We start from the raw sequence: 17,357 nt of genomic DNA on the forward strand, positions 1-17,357 counted from the left end.
ACTCTTCAGGAGGTGGGCGTATCATTGTCAAAGTCTACAACCAAGAGAAGACTTCACGAGAGCAAATACAGAGGGTTCACCACAAGGTGCAAACCATTCATAACCCTAAAGAAGAGAGAAGCCAGATTAGACTTTGCCAAAAAACATCTAAAAAAGCCAGACCAGTTCTGGAAAAGCAATATTTGGTCAGATGAAACTAAGATTAATCTGTACCAGAATTACGGGAAGAAAAAAGTGTGAGGAAGGCTTGGAACAGCTCATGATCCAAAGCACACAACCTCATCTGTAAAACATGGTGGAGGCAGTGTGATGGCATGGGCATGCATGGCTTCCAGTGGCACTGGGTCATTTGTGTTTATTGATGTTGTGATAGAAGACAGAAGCAGCCAGATGAATTCTGCAGTGTTTAGAGATATGCTGTCAGCCCAGATTCAGCCAAATGCAGCAAAGTTGATTGGATGGTGCTTCACAGTACAGATGGACAATGATCCAAAACACACTGAAAAAGCAACCCAGGAGCTTTTGAAGGAAAATAAGTGGAATATTCTGCAATGGCCGAATCAATCACCTGATCTCAACCCAATTGAGCACTTGCTGAAAGCAAAACTAAAGACAAAAAGACCCACAAACAAAGAACAACTGGAGACAGCTGTAGTTGGAGCCTGGCAAAGCTTCAGAAAGGAAGAAACCCAGTCTTTGGTAATGTCCATGGGTCCAAACTTTAGGCAGTCATTGACATTTTTATAATTTTTTTGAGACAGATGGAGTTTTCTTTTGGTGGTATTTAATCACCACTGGGTTTTTTATTTTTTGCTGAACAAATGAAAAAAAGACTGAACATTTTGAAAAAAACACCCTTTTCTTTGTTTCTGTCAGTGGCGGTTGGTGCTAAAAAATTTTTGGGGGGCGGCAAACAAACCCCACCCCCCAGGTCTGTACTCACCCCTCCAGTGGTCTTGGTGCAGTGACCTACCTGGCTTCCACCCGGCCTTCTTTATCATATGCAGTTCAGTGCAGGACAGTGTGTCCAGCGATTTGGCTCCCTGTCGCTGTAGTTTTGGTGGCGGGCTCTGGGTCTGTCTGAGCTGATCATTGTCTTTGGGTACCACTTGTCCAGCAGCAGGTCCCGTGGATGATTTCACCCCTGTCTCTGTCCTCAGCTACCGCTAGTTCCGCTCCCCCACTGCGGCACCAGTGTCCCCGACGGCCAGATACTGTCTCCATCTGCCTCCACTCTTTCTGTCCACTCCATCTCCTCCGTCTCCAGGTTCTCCAGCACCGCACACTCGCTACAGCTCCAGTGGGGGCTTTTGCAATCTCTGTTATTGCCTCCAGGCAGCTCGATGCAGCCACGCCACGAGCACTCTGGTTCGCCTCTCACCCGTTCTCTCAAATCCACGCTCTCCTCCTGGGAAAAGGTATTGAGCCGAGTCAGCAGTATCTACCTGCCATGCTTTTGGGAGTTTTCGTGGAGCTAGCAGCTACATGCTGCCACCCGGCGCCATGATGTTACTCTGCCCCCCCCGTTTTCAACTGCTACAACCTGGATTCGCCAGTAACCCCTAAGTGGGAGAGTTTGGGGCACAGTGCTCTGTGCCCTGAGCCAAACCTTTTACAAGCCAATTAGAGCCTCAGGCTCTAATCATGTGCTTGTAAAAAAATGTCAGACCTCATAGACAGCCATTAGTCTGGTGCCCTGCATGCAAACTAGGGGGGCCCTGCCCCTGCACCCCTTATGGACCGCCTCTGGTTTCTGTTTTTTTGCAAATAGGTAATTTTTCTTCTTCACTCATGTGCACTGATGAGGCTGCACTGATGAGGTGGCACTGATAAGCTGTACTGATGGGGACTGATAAGGCTGCACTGATGGGCACTGATTGGCACTGATGGAGCTGCACTGATAATCAGGGCACTAATAATCAGTGCCCTGATTGTCAGAGTAAATGTCTCCTGTCACAGGAAATACGGTGATCGGCTTTCCTTTACTCAGACAGTTACAGCTATGAGGAAAGGAAATGCCGATAACCGGCATTCGTTTATGTGTTAACAGCTGTGATTGGACACAGCTGATCACATGGTGAAGAGCCAACGTTATTGGCTCTTTAGCCTGATTAGTAATTCGCTGTGATGCGCCAAAGGACACAGCTCACCACCAATCGCTGTGTGCCCCCCATGCATGGCAAGAATGGGAGGATGTCATATGACTTCCTCCCAGAGCAAGAGCAGACCTACCCAGCCGTCATTGTACGATAGGCCGGGCAGGAACCAGGTAATTTATTTACATTTTTAAAAATATTATCTTTTTTTTTCTTTTACTTTATTGCTATGACAAGGAGGCTGACACATGCTACATGTAATAGCATATTGCAGGTGATAAGTTCTCTTTAAGGAGACATCAGGGGTCTTTTCCACATATAATGTCATCCCTGCAGTTTGAACAGAAACTGTACTCAGTCTACTATTTGACAGCTTTAGACCTGGAAGTATTTAGGGCTGAGTGCTTCAGAATTCATTGGTGAGATGAGCAAAATGTTAGATTAGCAAACTACCTTTGCTGGTCTCCTACTGCTCTCAATTCTGACACCTGCCATGGATGTCCCGGGGCACCCAGGATGGAGTGGTAAGGCTGGGACCCTTGGTGTGGGTGGCTCAGACTAGGGGGGAGCAGCACCTTCATATTGTAGATGTGATTGGGCAACCTGGATCAATGGTAACACACTTCCAGTTGGTATAGATTAAATTCCACCACTCACAGTGGAGGCAACAATAGAGTAGAACTATAGGCAAAACTTTTTTTCATTTAGGATAAAGTAGGGTTATAACCTCTGTCAGATTTTTTTTTCGCCATTTGTGTCCCATTGTGGAGATATCCATTCACTTCCTGTCCCTAAGCCAAACAGGAAGTGAGAGGAAATCCCTGCAAATTAAGGGAATTCCTTGGGGACCCCCAGGTCATCTGAACTAGATTTCCCCTCTATAACTTTTCTAGGGACAACCCAAAATTTGGGATTTTCTTTTACTTTCACTTCATTAACAGAACAAATAGAGAGGATGAATCTCCTTAACAGGGGCACAGACAGCAATAAAAACCTGACAAGCATTCTAATTCCTAAAACTAAAAAAAAAAGTTTTGCCTTAAGTTTAAGGGTACAATAGCCATTGGAAAAGGTTTTCTAATCTGTCTAGTAATTCAAATTAGCAGTGTGTAGCTAGCCATACATGACTCGATTTTTCTCTTGTTCAGCCCCCAGGTAAAAAAGGCCAGGAGCCTTTACCATTGTGAAAACTGGTATCTCCCCAATTTTTTCTTTTTTTTTTTAATCCTTTTGAACGATATTGCAGATTATATAAACTGCTGTTTTACCTATAAAAGGTTAGATTACATTTTATTAATTTTAAACAGAAACACCTTTTTAAATGTATTTTATTTCTGTTAGCTTCTTTTATATGGACATAGCTGCAGGAACTACCTTAATCCTGGTCTTTTTTTTTTTTTTCACATCTAGCGACGCTATTGAACCCCTAAGCTTCACCGTGAGCCCTGCAGCAGGAGAAGTCTGAACCTGTGTATACACCACTATGTGTGTTGCCTCAAGGCATGCCTTGTGTATCAGTTACAGCCAAGCACTCAATAATTGCTATACAACTTTTTTTATTTCTTGTGCGGGGACTCAAACACTTGACGTGTGTTCAGTGCTCAGGTTCCAAAAGAAATTGCATTTGATTTAAGCATTTAAAAGATAACTGTACTTTTAATACACGATTTCTGTGCAGAGATTGAGCCTAGGTTCACACTAATGCCCCGTACACACGGTCGGACATTGATCGGACATTCCGACAACAAAATTCATCGGATTTTTTCCGACGGATGTTGGCTCAAACTTGTCTTGCATACACACGGTCACACAAAGTTGTTGGAAAATCCGATCGTTCTGAATGCGGTGACGTAAAACACGTACGTCGGGACTATAAACGGGGCAGTAGCCAATAGCTTTCATCTCTTCATTTATTCTGATCATGTGTGGCACTTTGTGCGTCGGATTTGTGTACACACGATCAGAAATTCCGACAACGGATTTTGTTGTCGGAAAATTTTATAGCCTGCTCTCAAACTTTGTGTGTCGGAAAATCCGATGGAAAATGTGTGATGGAGCCTACACACGGTCGGAATTTCTGACAACAAGGTCCTATCACACATTTTCTGTCGGAAAATCCGACCGTGTGTACGGGGCATAACTGTGGGCTTGAAATCGTGTGAGTTCAGCCGAACTCGCGCGATTTTATACCCGCATGTCAGTCCGACTTCGGGAGCGATTTCAGACACATCTGTGCGGGTTCGTGCACAGATGTCTATACTAATCGCACCCCGAAGTCACACGGATTCGGACAGCGCCATTGCCGGCAATAGCCGCTGATTCAGCATGCGATTTGACATGTCAAATCGCATGCCAAATCACATCAATGTGAACCTAGGCTGAAGGTGATAACTGCAAATGTGCTTGTTCTACCCGGATGTGAGAATATATATATATTTTTTAAAGTAAAGTTATCCATGAAGACAGTGAAGTAGACGAGTCAGACTAATCTTTTCTCTATAATTATGTTGAACAAAGCAAAAGCTAAAAAGTGTGTATTTACTTGCATCTTTTCTTTATATTCAAATATAAGTAGACCTTTGTTATGAAAATTGCTATGTTGCTTTTTATATTAAAATGATGCAATAAGGGGCACCCTAATATAATATTTTATATACAGCATGTATGCTGAGAGAGAGGAGTAGAAAGGCTGCAATGATTCACAGCTCCTCAAAAGTGTTTTTGGGTGGGTCTGTGTCTTCAGATCACATGCTTCTGTGTTGTGTAACTTTCTATCTAAAAGATAGTAAAGTGCTTGTAGATAATGAAAGCAGTAATAACTGGCATGCTATTTAACATATCTTAGCAGCTGGTGCTCCCAAAGGACCACATTACTGGCAACAGGATGATTTTGGGAATGGGATGACTTTGTGTAGTATCTGTTCTTATCAGTTATTAAAGAAAGAACTCCGACCCCCTTCACCAATTTATATACCTCCCAACTTTTTGAGATGGGATTGAGGGACACCTATCGGCAAAAGCATGCAGGCATAGGACACACCCCTTGTCACGCCCCCTTAAAGGAGAATTGTACAAAAAAAACAAGATTGGTTAAACCCACAAGTGCTTTTTTACCACTACTATTTCTTTATATTAGCTTTTGGAATTTACAAATGCAGCAATTTAGAAATCAGATGAAAGGTTTAGCGCTGGAAAACACTTTTTGATAGATAAAAAGTGCATTTTATATACATCTATATAGATCAGACCAAATCGAGGGGGAATAGAGGGACAGAGGGACATTGCTCCAAATCAGGGACAGTCCCTCAAAATCAGGGACAGTTGGGAGCTATGAATTTGGGGGACCAGTTAGTACTTCCTTGATGTAATTAGGTGGGAGGGCCTTTTTCCTCCTGGGTTGATTCTGGCCTTGTGCACAAGGCTTGTCCCCAGTTGTAGGTAAGGCTCTCCCTAGATCTCTAAGTTCTGGTGCCTTCCTGGTAGGGTCGGGGCTGCACTGGTCTGGCCGAGGGCCAGGCTCTGAAGGAAGCCCATGGTGTATATGCCCCTGGGGTGGCAGTTCAGGGGTGCCGTAATACTCGCTGTGTATTGGCTTCCCTTTGAGGTCACTGCACCATTTCTCACTTTTTTTGCACCTGCCTCTAGGGCCAGGCCTTTTGGCTGGGACTAGAGGAATTTTTGATTCCTGGCCAAAGGGCCTGCCGTGTTATTGCACTATGTCACTACTGCACTTCTCTACTTCCCTTTCCCCACTTTCATTTGTGTGTTTTGTCACATTTGTCTTTGTCTTTTTTTTTTCTTGCATTGTATACTTTCACTGTTTGATTAGTAAGGTGTGGGTCCTTGGGCCTGCCCTGAAAGTCTTGGGAGGGGGGTGGACATGGCCTTCTGGCTTGGTTTGCCCTCTGTCATGGGGTCTCCCTTTAGGGAAGCCCCACCTAGTACTTGGGGTTGGGCTGTTTTGGCAACCCTCCCAGAGAACGGGGTCTGCCTGGTTTCGGCTAGGTGGGCCAGTAAGTACCTCAGTCCCTGTCAGGAGTCTTGCGCAATGGGGGATCAGGGTAAGGGTCCTTCCTCTTCGGAGGAGGTCTGTGTACACCCTGTGCATTTTTTCGTGTTTTCACATTTTCCTAAAATTTGAAGCCTTCACCTTCAGTCATTTTTTCATCTTTCCATCTATTAAATCTTCTGCCCTTGTTGTTTTAACTTTGGATAGTAAAACTTTTTTTTTCTGCCAGTAAATACCGTATACAGCCCACTTCCTGTTTCTTGTCTGGTCATTAGCCTAGGCTTATGACATCATGGACATCTCTCTCTCTCACTCTGGTGAGAGTCAGTGGCGTCACTAGGGTTGGTGTCACCCGGTGCCAAAAAAATTGGTGTCACCCCCCTCCACCAACTACCTCAGTACAGACCCCCCTCCACTAACTACAGACCCCACTCCATCAATATAGCCCCCCTCCCTCAGTACAGACCCCCTTCCATCAATATAGACCCCCCCACTAAGTACAGACTCCCCTCCCTCAGTACAGACCCCCTCCATCAGTACAGACCCCCGCTCAGTGCAGACCCCCTTTCCTCAGTATAGACCCCCCACTAAGTACTGACCCCCTCCCTCAGTACAGACCTCCCATCAGTACAGAAACCCTCCCTCAGTACAGAGTCTGCAGACCCCCCTCCATCAGTATCAACCTCCCACCTCAGTGCAGGCCGCCCCATCAGTACATACACCCCCCCCAGTGCTGACCCCCATCAGTATAGAATCCCCCGTCAGTGCAGACTCCCCCATCAGTATAAAATCCCCCCCTCAGTGCAGAGCCCCCCATTAGTATAGAATCCCCCCTCAGTGCAGACCCCCCATTAGTATAGATTCCCCCCTCAGTGCAGAGCCCCCCATTTGTATAGAATCCCCCTCAGTGCAGAGCCCCCATTAGTATAGACATCCCCCTCAGTGCAGAGCCCCCCATTAGTATAGAATCCCCCTCAGTACAGAGCCCCCCATTAGTATAGAATCCCCCTCAGTGCAGAGCCCCCCATTAGTATAGAATCCCCATCAGTGCAGCGCCCCCCATTAGTATAGAATCCCCCTCAGTGCAGAGCCCCCCATTAGTATAGAATCCCCCTCAGTGCAGAGCCCCCATTAGTATAGAATCCCCCTCAGTGCAGAGCCCCCCATTTGTATAGAATCCCCCTCAGTGCAGAGCCCCCCATTAGTATAGAATCCCCCCAGTGCAGAGCCCCCATTAGTATAGAATCCCCCAGTGCAGAGCCCCCATTAGTATAGAATCCCCCTCAGTGCAGCGCCCCCCATTAGTATAGAATCCCCCCCAGTGCAGCGCCCCCCATTAGTATAGAATCCCCCTCAGTGCAGCGCCCCCCATTAGTATAGAATCCCCCTCAGTGCAGCGCCCCCCATTAGTATAGAATCCCCCTCAGTGCAGAGCCCCCCATTAGTATAGAATCCCCCTCAGTGCAGCGCCCCCCATTAGTATAGAATCCCCCTCAGTGCAGCGCCCCCCATTAGTATAGAATCCCCCTCAGTGCAGAGCCCCCCATTAGTATAGAATCCCCCTCAGTGCAGCGCCCCCCATTAGTATAGAATCCCCCTCAGTGCAGCGCCCCCCATTAGTATAGAATCCCCCTCAGTGCAGAGCCCCCCATTAGTATAGAATCCCCCTCAGTGCAGAGCCCCCATTAGTATAGAATCCCCCTCAGTGCAGAGCCCCCCATTAGTATAGAATCCCCCTCAGTGCAGAGCCCCCATTAGTATAGAATCCCCCTCAGTGCAGCGCCCCCCATTAGTATAGAATCCCCCTCAGTGCAGCGACCCCCATTAGTATAGAATCCCCCTCAGTGCAGAGCCCCCCATTAGTATAGAATCCCACTCAGTGCAGCGCCCCCCATTAGTATAGAATCCCCCTCAGTGCAGAGCCCCCCATTAGTATAGAATCCCCCTCAGTGCAGCGCCCCCCATTAGTATAGAATCCCCCCAGTGCAGAGCCCCCCATTAGTATAGAATCCCCCCAGTGCAGAGCCCCCATTAGTATAGAATCCCCCTCAGTGCAGAGCCCCTATTAGTATAGAATCCCCCTCAGTGCAGAGCCCCCCATTAGTATAGAATCCCCCTCAGTGCAGAGCCCCCATTAGTATAGAATCCCCCTCAGTGCAGCGCCCCCCATTAGTATAGAATCCCCCCCAGTGCAGCGCCCCCCATTAGTATAGAATCCCCCTCAGTGCAGCGCCCCCCATTAGTATAGAATCCCCCTCAGTGCAGCGCCCCCCATTAGTATAGAATCCCCCTCAGTGCAGAGCCCCCCATTAGTATAGAATCCCCCTCAGTGCAGCGCCCCCCATTAGTATAGAATCCCCCTCAGTGCAGCGCCCCCCATTAGTATAGAATCCCCCTCAGTGCAGAGCCCCCCATTAGTATAGAATCCCCCTCAGTGCAGCGCCCCCCATTAGTATAGAATCCCCCTCAGTGCAGCGCCCCCCATTAGTATAGAATCCCCCTCAGTGCAGAGCCCCCCATTAGTATAGAATCCCCCTCAGTGCAGCGCCCCCCATTAGTATAGAATCCCCCCAGTGCAGAGCCCCCCATTAGTATAGAATCCCCCCAGTGCAGAGCCCCCATTAGTATAGAATCCCCCTCAGTGCAGAGCCCCTATTAGTATAGAATCCCCCTCAGTGCAGAGCCCCCCATTAGTATAGAATCCCCCTCAGTGCAGAGCCCCCATTAGTATAGAATCCCCCTCAGTGCAGAGCCCCCCCATTTGTATAGAATCCCCCTCAGTGCAGAGCCCCCCATTAGTATAGAATCCCCCCAGTGCAGAGCCCCCATTAGTATAGAATCCCCTCAGTGCAGAGCCCCCATTAGTATAGAATCCCCCAGTGCAGCGCCCCCCATTAGTATAGAATCCCCCCAGGGCAGAGCCCCCATTAGTATAGAATCCCCCCAGGGCAGAGCCCCCATTAGTATAGAATCCCCCCAGGGCAGAGCCCCCATTAGTATAGAATCCCCCAGTGCAGCGCCCCCCATTAGTATAGAATCCCCCAAGTGCAGAGCCCCCCTTAATATAGAATCCCCCCAGTGCAGCGCCCCCCATTAGTATAGAATCCCCCTCAGTGCAGAGCCCCCATTAGTATAGAATCCCCCCAGTGCAGAGCCCCCCATTAGTATAGAATCCCCCCAGTGCAGAGCCCCCACATTTGTATAGAATCCCCCAGTGCAGCGCCCCCCATTAGTATAGAATCCCCCTGCACATGATGTCCACCCACATACTGTATGTAATGCATAAAGTTTATTACAGACCTCAGAACAGCGCGGACAGATGCACACAGCTGTGTGTGTCCCTCGGGCTCCTCCTCCTCCTGTGTGAAGTAAACAGAGAGGAGGGGGAGGCGGCTTCAGTCCGCTGTGCTGAGGGACACAGCACAAGCCGCAGCGGGCAGTGTAGCGGTGTGTGCCGCTACCTATGGGTGTCACCCCTCTGGCGGGTGTCACCCGGTGCGGCCCGCACCCCCCGCACCCACCTAACAACGCCACTGGTGAGAGTTTGCCAGGAAGGGAGGAGGGATGAGTCATAAGAGGGCCAATGAGAGCTACATGGCTGCAGAGTTGGAGGTGTGCCTCTGTATGTTTGTGTAAATCCAGGAAGTGAACAGGCAGCAGCTTCAGCTGCCCACAGTTAAAATGGTTGCAGCCAGACTCAGTGGAGGGAGATTTCTGCAGCATATTTGGCAAGTACAGAATCACAGTGTATATATAGAATAATATGCAAAGTGGTTGGAGGGAAGCCTCAGAATGGCAAAGATGTTTTTATTACAAATTATGTGAGCAGACTGCAGTTCCTCTTTAATCCTGGCAAAGTGCTCCTGCAGCCCAACATGTTGCAACAAAATCGTAGCTTAATGTGACAAAAGAAGTATCAATTCTATCTCAAATCAGTCTGAAAATTCTGAAGATTTTTCCTGCAATACAGACTAAGGCCCCTTTCACACTTATACGACTTGTCCCACGATTTTATACTGCAAAATCGTATGACAAGTCATTCTCCATGATTTTCAATGACTACCATTCATATTGGCACGACTTTAAAGTGGAGTTCCACCCCAAAAAAAAAAAAAATTAGTAATGTGCTTAAAAAAAATAAATAAAAAAAAAACATTTGGAGAATTTTTTTTTTTTTTTGCTCACCTCTAAATGCCTGTTGCTAGGGGGTCCCTCGTAGTCTGCCTCCTTCGGTGCCTGGGCTGGTGACATCACTTCCCTCGGCGCAGGAAGGGAGATCGCCTCTCCACCCTCCCTCTTGTCAATCATCTGGGACATGTGACCGGTCCCAGATGATTACGGGGCCAGTGAAGCCACAGCCGGGCGCCCACAGTTAAAATGCCGGCCCCGCCGAGCGGAGGGAGGGGACGAGCGGGGCTTCGATCCCCCGCATCGCTGAAACCTGAGACAGGTAAGTGTCCGATTAAGAGTCAGCAGCTGCAGTATTTGTAGCTGCTGACTTTTAATTTTTTTTTTTTTGTTAAATGAGAACCCCCACTCTAATGCCCCGTACACACGGTCGGACTTTGTTCGGACATTCCGACAACAAAATCCTAGGATTTTTTCCGACAGATGTTGGCTCAAACTTGTCTTGCATACACACGGTCACACAAAGTTGTCGGAAAATCCGATCATTCTGAACGCGGTGACGTAAAACACGTACGTCGGGACTATAAACGGGGCAGTAGCCAATAGCTTTCATCTCTTTATTTATTCTGAGCATGCGTGGCACTTTGTGCGTCGGATTTGTGTACACACGATCGGAAATTCCGACAACGGATTTTGTTGTCGGAAAATTTTATAGCCTGCTCTCAAACTTTGTGTCTCGGAAAATCCGATGGAAAATGTGTGATGGAGCCTACACACGGTCGGAATTTCCGACAACAAGGTCCTATCACACATTTTCCGTCGGAAAATCCGACCATGTGTACGGGGCATTAGTCTTGCCAACTTCAAAGTAGTCCCTGCACTTCTTTGGTCCAACTTCCATGCGAGTTGATGTCCATAGACCTCAGTGTTAAACCCTCAAGTAGCATGCAAATCGTACCTGAATAATATAGACACGATTTCAGTACGACTTTGTAAGCACAAGCTGAGGGTCAAAGCATTTGTAAACCCCAACCCTGTAAAGTCATACAAAGTAGTACTGATACCAAATCATGGCAAAATCGCTTTAAAATCACAGCAAAATCCAGGCCGCGAAATCACGGTAAAATCATGCGACTTTGAAGTTGCACAAGTATGAAAGGGCTCTTAAAGCGGATTTCACCTTCCTTCATCCTGGGTTCCTTTTTTTTTTTCTTTATTTACCTTTTACAAATACAATATATATATATTTACTAAATTGTCTTGCCCCGTCCCCCCATGCATGTCATTTCCATAGGCAAATGTCCTGCACTGTCCTCCTTTGCCTTTCACTCAGCAAAGGAGGAGGAGGAGGCAGGCCTAGCACTGCATAGGCTGAACCTGGAACAGCCGGCACCCTCTCAATGTCACACCTAAAAATGATGGCGTGGGACCGAGCGCTGCCAGAAGAGGCTCTCAGCTGGACAATGATGGATCCACTGGGTGGGTGAGCATCTGAAATATGCAGAAAAGTACAGCTGCAATGTAGGGTTGCCGACTGTCCAGGATTCACCCGGACAGTTCGGGTATGAAATTGTGTGTCCGGGTTTCAAACTGCCTGAAACCCGGACACATTATTCAGACTGGGCTATGGCTTTCCAGCGGTGTTGCTGGCAGTTATCGAAGCCAGGAGTGTCTGTTACACTCTTTCACACTGCCCAAAGCCGGAACTAACAGTCCCCCCCCCCCCCCCCCCCCCCACACACACACACACACAGACGGGAGAGGAGATAGGGCTCGATCTGCACCTCTTCTTCCCCCCCTACCCCTCTGTGTCTGCTCACACTCCAATCTCCAGCACTGTGCCTCAGAATAGGAAATTTGGGGCCAGAAGTTTGAAGTCCAGCAGCCTCAGATACATCTAGATGAGAGGTGCTGACTGCCAAGGGATGAGTGAGCTCACCATCCACCCCTGTCTGTGACTGAAGTCTCCCCCTTCTATCTCCTGCCTCTGAATGAGTACACTAAAGAAAATCAGGGTTCTCAGAGCACCCCTTACAGCAGAGTTCCCCTTTACACCAGAAGCCAGTGTTCCCCCTTACATCAGATTCCTCTCCATGCATCAGCGTTCTCAGTTTTTCCCCTTAAATCAGGGTTCCCAGAGCATCCCTTATGTCAGAGTCCCCAGAGTTCTCCCTTACATCAGAGTCTGCAGAGTCCCCCCTTACAGTGAAAGATAACTCTGCAAGTGGATTCAAATGTAAAAGGGGAACTCTGTGGACTCTTATGTAAAGGGGGACCCTTGTGATTAACTTCATATGATTAGAAATGTTACTTAATTGCAAAATATATGTATAGTTTTTACTATAAAAAAAATAAAAAATAAAATTCTGTGCACCGCTAAAGTGTTGGGGTTTGACTTGAAGAAAAGGTGGCAACCCTACTGCAATGTAACATGGATAGTAGTGGCAGACTAGGTTTAGGACCTCTTTAATAAAGGAAACTAGTGAGGTTAGAAGTTTTTAATCCGCAAGCTCTAAAGCTGTCATGCGGATTCTGTCTTCACTACCTAGGTAGTCACTGACCTGGGACAAGCATGCAGCCAGTGAATTCTGAAAACTCTGAACTGCCATCCTGCATGCTTGCTTCAGGGAAGTGCCCCACTAGGTATTGACCCCAATAGCAGAATATTAACCCTGGTGTCTGCATTTTTTGGGGACAAGTCAGACATGACAGCTCCAGAGGAAACTTCTATCTAGTAAGTGCAACAAAATGCTGTACCTGTTGATCCTGCCAGAAAACCAGTAAGCTAATAACTTCCTATACATTCTGCAGTGTTATTTAACTGCTTCAGGCCTGGAAGATTTTACCCCCTTCCTGACCAGAGCAATTCGGCACTGCGTCACTTTAACTGACAACTGCGCGGTCGTGCGACGTTGCACCCAAACAAAACTGACGTCCCTTTTTTCCCACAAATAGAGCTTTCTTTTGGTGGCATTTGATCACCTCTGCGGTTTTTATTTTTTGCGCTATAAACAAAAAAAGACTGAAAATTTTGAAAAAAACACAATATTTTTTACTTTTTGCTATAATAAATATCCCCCCAAAAAACAATTTTTTCCTCAGTTTAGGTCGATATGTATTCTTCTACATATTTTTGGTTAAAAAAAATCACAATAAGCGTATATTGATTGGTTTGCGCAAAAGTTATAGCATCTACAAAATAGGGGATAGTTTTATGGCATTTTTATTGTTGTTTTTTTTTTTTTTTTACTAGTAATGGCGGCGATCTATGATTTCTATTGTGACTGCGACATTATGGCGGACACGTCGGACAATTTTGACACATTTTTGGGACCGTTGGCATTAATACAGCGATCAGTGCGATTAAAAATGCATTGATTACTGTAAAAATGTCACTGGCAGTGAAGAGGTTAACACTAGGGGGCAGTGAAGGGGTTAATGTGTGTCCTAGGAAGTGTTCTAACTGAAGGGAGGAGTGGACTGTGCAGGGAAGATAACAGATCGCTGTTCATACTCTGTATGAACAGACAATCAGTCTCTTCTCCCCTCAGAGAACCGGAAACTGTGTTTACACACACAGTTCTCGGTTCTCCGTGTCTCAGCGGCGAACGCGGCAGCCCGGCTGGGATCGAGACCGCTGGGCACTCGCATCAGCTCGGGGGGCGAGCGGGGGGAGCGCGCCCCCTAGTGGCCACAGGCGAAGCAACGTCACATAACGTTGTTTCGCCTAGCCATGCCATTCTGCCGCAGTACAACTGCGGCGGCTGGTCGGCAAGTGGTTAAAGCAGTGTTATCGCCTATATCTATTTCTCTCTCTGGACTAAAGAATACCCTCCTTATGCTATGGAGGTGATAAGAGGGGGAGATGTTCTGCCATACTTCCTGTCCTAGTATGGCAACACTGCTTCTCCATAGATAAAGTACAAAGAGTGAACGTTTTCTCCCTAGGACAAGAAGTGTGTCGCTAGCTCATTATGTAATACTCACCTGAGATCGAAGCCCCCGCTGCGGTGCCTGTACACAGCAACGGCCGGCAACATTTCTCCCCGGAGTTACTTCCGGGTATTGCGGCTCTGGCGCTGTGATTGGCCGGAGCCGCGATGACGTCACTCCCGCGCATGCGCGTGGGAGCCGCCGGTAACGGCACACTCACTGATGCAAACGGCACGTACGTGCCATTGCTTCAGTGCGCATGTCCCGATGACGTCGGCACATGCAGATACAGGGGATATCTCCTAAACCGTGCAGGTTTAGGAGATATCCGGGGTAGCAACAGGTAAGCCTTATTATAGGCTTACCTGTAGCAAAAAGTGGATTGTAAGGGTTAACAACCACTTTAAGCTGCAATGTATTTAGGGTTGCCACCTCATCCCTTTAAAACCAAACACACGTTATTTACACGGATTCTGTGGCTGATTAACCATTTCAGCCCCGGAAGGATTTGCCCCCTTAATGGCCAGGCCATTTTTTGCGAAACGGCACTGCGTCACTTTAATTGACAATCGTGAGACCTTGTACCCAAACAAAATTGGCATGCTTTTTTTGGTGGTATTTGATCACCTCTGCGTTTTTTTTGCACGCTATAAACAAAAAAAGAGTGCAAATTTTGAAAAAAAATATATTATTTTTTACTTTTGCTAAAAATAAAATATCCCCCCAAAAATATAAATACTATATATACATAATATAAATATACTTATATATATTAATTTCTTCCTCATTTTAGGCCGATATGTATTCTTCTACATATTTTCTTTTAAGCGTATATTGTTTGCGCAAAAGTTATAGCGTCTACAAAATAGGGGATTTATTTATGACATTTTCATTAAATTTTTTTTTAATATTAGTAATGGCGGTGAATTGCGATTTTTATTGTGACTGCGACATTGCAGGGTACAGATCGGACACTTTTGACCCTTTTTTGGGACCATTGACATTTATACAGCGATCAGTGCTAAAAAAAATTACTGATTACTGTATAAATGTCACTGGCAGGGAAGGGGTTAACACTAGAGGGCGATCAAGGGGTTAAATGTGTGTCCTAGGGAGTGATTCTAAGGCCCCATACACACTATTTGATTTTCTGCAGCTTTTTTGTCTTCAGATTTACCAAAACCATGTAGTGCAAGGGCCTGCCTGATTGCATACAAATTGAAACTCCTAAGGTTTGACCTCCTATTATATGGTTTTGGTAAATCTGAAGGAAAAAATCAGCAGAAAATCTGATAGTGTGTATGGGGCTTAAGAGTTTCAATTTGTATGCAATCAGGCAGGCCCTTGCACTACATGGTTTTGGTAAATCTGAAGACAAAAAGCTGCAGAAAATCTAATAGTGTGTATGGGGTCTAACTGTGGGGGGATGGGACTGCCTGGGGGAGGAGACGGATCGTTGTTCATACTTAGTATGAACAACAGATCACTCTCCTCTCCCCTGACAGAACAGAGATCTGTCTGTTTACATTGACAGATCTTCTTTCTGTCTCTCTCAGGAGCGTTTGCGGGTGCCTGGCGGACATTGCGGCCGCCGGGCACGTGCATCGGCTCCGTCGTCGCGCCCCCTAGTGGTCTTAAAGCGGCCGACGTATAGCTACGGCAATTTTGCCCAGGAGAGCCAACCACCCGCAGTGCAACTGCGGCGGCTGGTCCTCTAGTGGTTAAGGTGGTAGTTATACTCACTTGGTGCCTTATCTGCATTAAATTAGCCTCAGAACTTGTGTAATTCATGTGTTTGGGTTTAAAGGGATGAGGTGGCAACTCTAAATGTATTACTTTTGCGATTCTTTTTTTGGTTAGATATTCTTTAGATATTTAAAATCATTGTAGGAAAGGAATGCCGCTCACAAAGCCTCCACACCTGAACAGGTGCTCCCATCCTACTTCAAACACTCAGGTGCTGGCTCTGCACAAGTGTGTAGAAGAAGGAAGAAGATCCTGGACTGCCGCACTCCATAAAAAAGGCATCTTTATTTGCAAAAATTAATAAAAAATCCAAAATACAGTTACATCAAAATGGATGGAACAGGATTGAAAGGCTTTGATCCCTGTTCCATCCATTTTGATGTGACTGTGTTTTGGATTTTTATAAATTTTTGCAAATAAAGATGCCTTTTTTATGGAGTGCGGCAGTCCAGGATCTTCTTCCTTCTTCTTAAAATCATTGTATATAGAACAAGCAAACAAAGCAGGAAAGTCAAAGTGAAGTCAGAACTCTACTTGCTCAGGGTACTAAAGACAGTGTATCAGCACGCTAGCAGGATAATCAGTATTTTCAAAAGGATATCCCTACAATGTCAGTGTCCATACTTCCTTGGTACAGGATTCCTTTAAGTGTCTTAGTGCTCGTGGCTAATAGGAACAGGAGCTTTAGGGCAGCTTTGTGAGAGGGTGTGAAGTACTCTTGACTTGGCTTGATGACAGGTCATTGCGTGCGCCATGGTTCAGGATTCCGTAGGGACAGAAGAGTCCCATTTAAAAAAATAATAATCAGGTTGCAGGCAAACTAAGTTTATGGCAGCGTAACACATTTTTTTTTTTTTTTTTTAGGGAAAAAAGGAAGCCATTGTGCATATTTTATCCTGTACTTTCCAAAAGTCTATAGCGTGCTCTTTGAAGTTTGGGTTTGAAGTTTGAAGTATGGCTTCTTGTGTGGAAACCATACAGACTCGCTTGGAAAGGAATAAACTTCACTCTACATCTCCTCTTCCAAAATGCTGAGGATTAACCTCTCTGCCCAAAGTAAACAAACAAGTCCGAAAAGCACTCATGCATTTTTGATTCTATTACCCCGCTTATTTGGAAAATCCTTTTTGTGGTTTGTCAGACACTGCGTTTCCACTAGGAAAATCTCTCAGGATAAAGGAATGCATAGATCAACAGGGGCTGTGATTGACAGAAAAAATAATGTTACACCAGAACTGTGCTTATAATATTTCACAAGTCAGACTAGCTCAGTAGCGAGCCAGAACAGTGAAAATTCGAATTAATAATGCATACTTAACCTCCCATCCTCCAAAGCTTTTCTGATGAACAGGAAGAAGGTAAGGGCAGGGGGTACACTATTTAAAAAAAAAAAAATATTGTACCTGTCGTTGGTGTCCTATATAAAAGTTTTTTGTTTTTAAGTC

Source organism: Aquarana catesbeiana, linkage group LG12, assembly GCF_042186555.1.
Source record: "Aquarana catesbeiana isolate 2022-GZ linkage group LG12, ASM4218655v1, whole genome shotgun sequence".
NCBI lineage: Eukaryota > Metazoa > Chordata > Amphibia > Anura > Ranidae > Aquarana > Aquarana catesbeiana.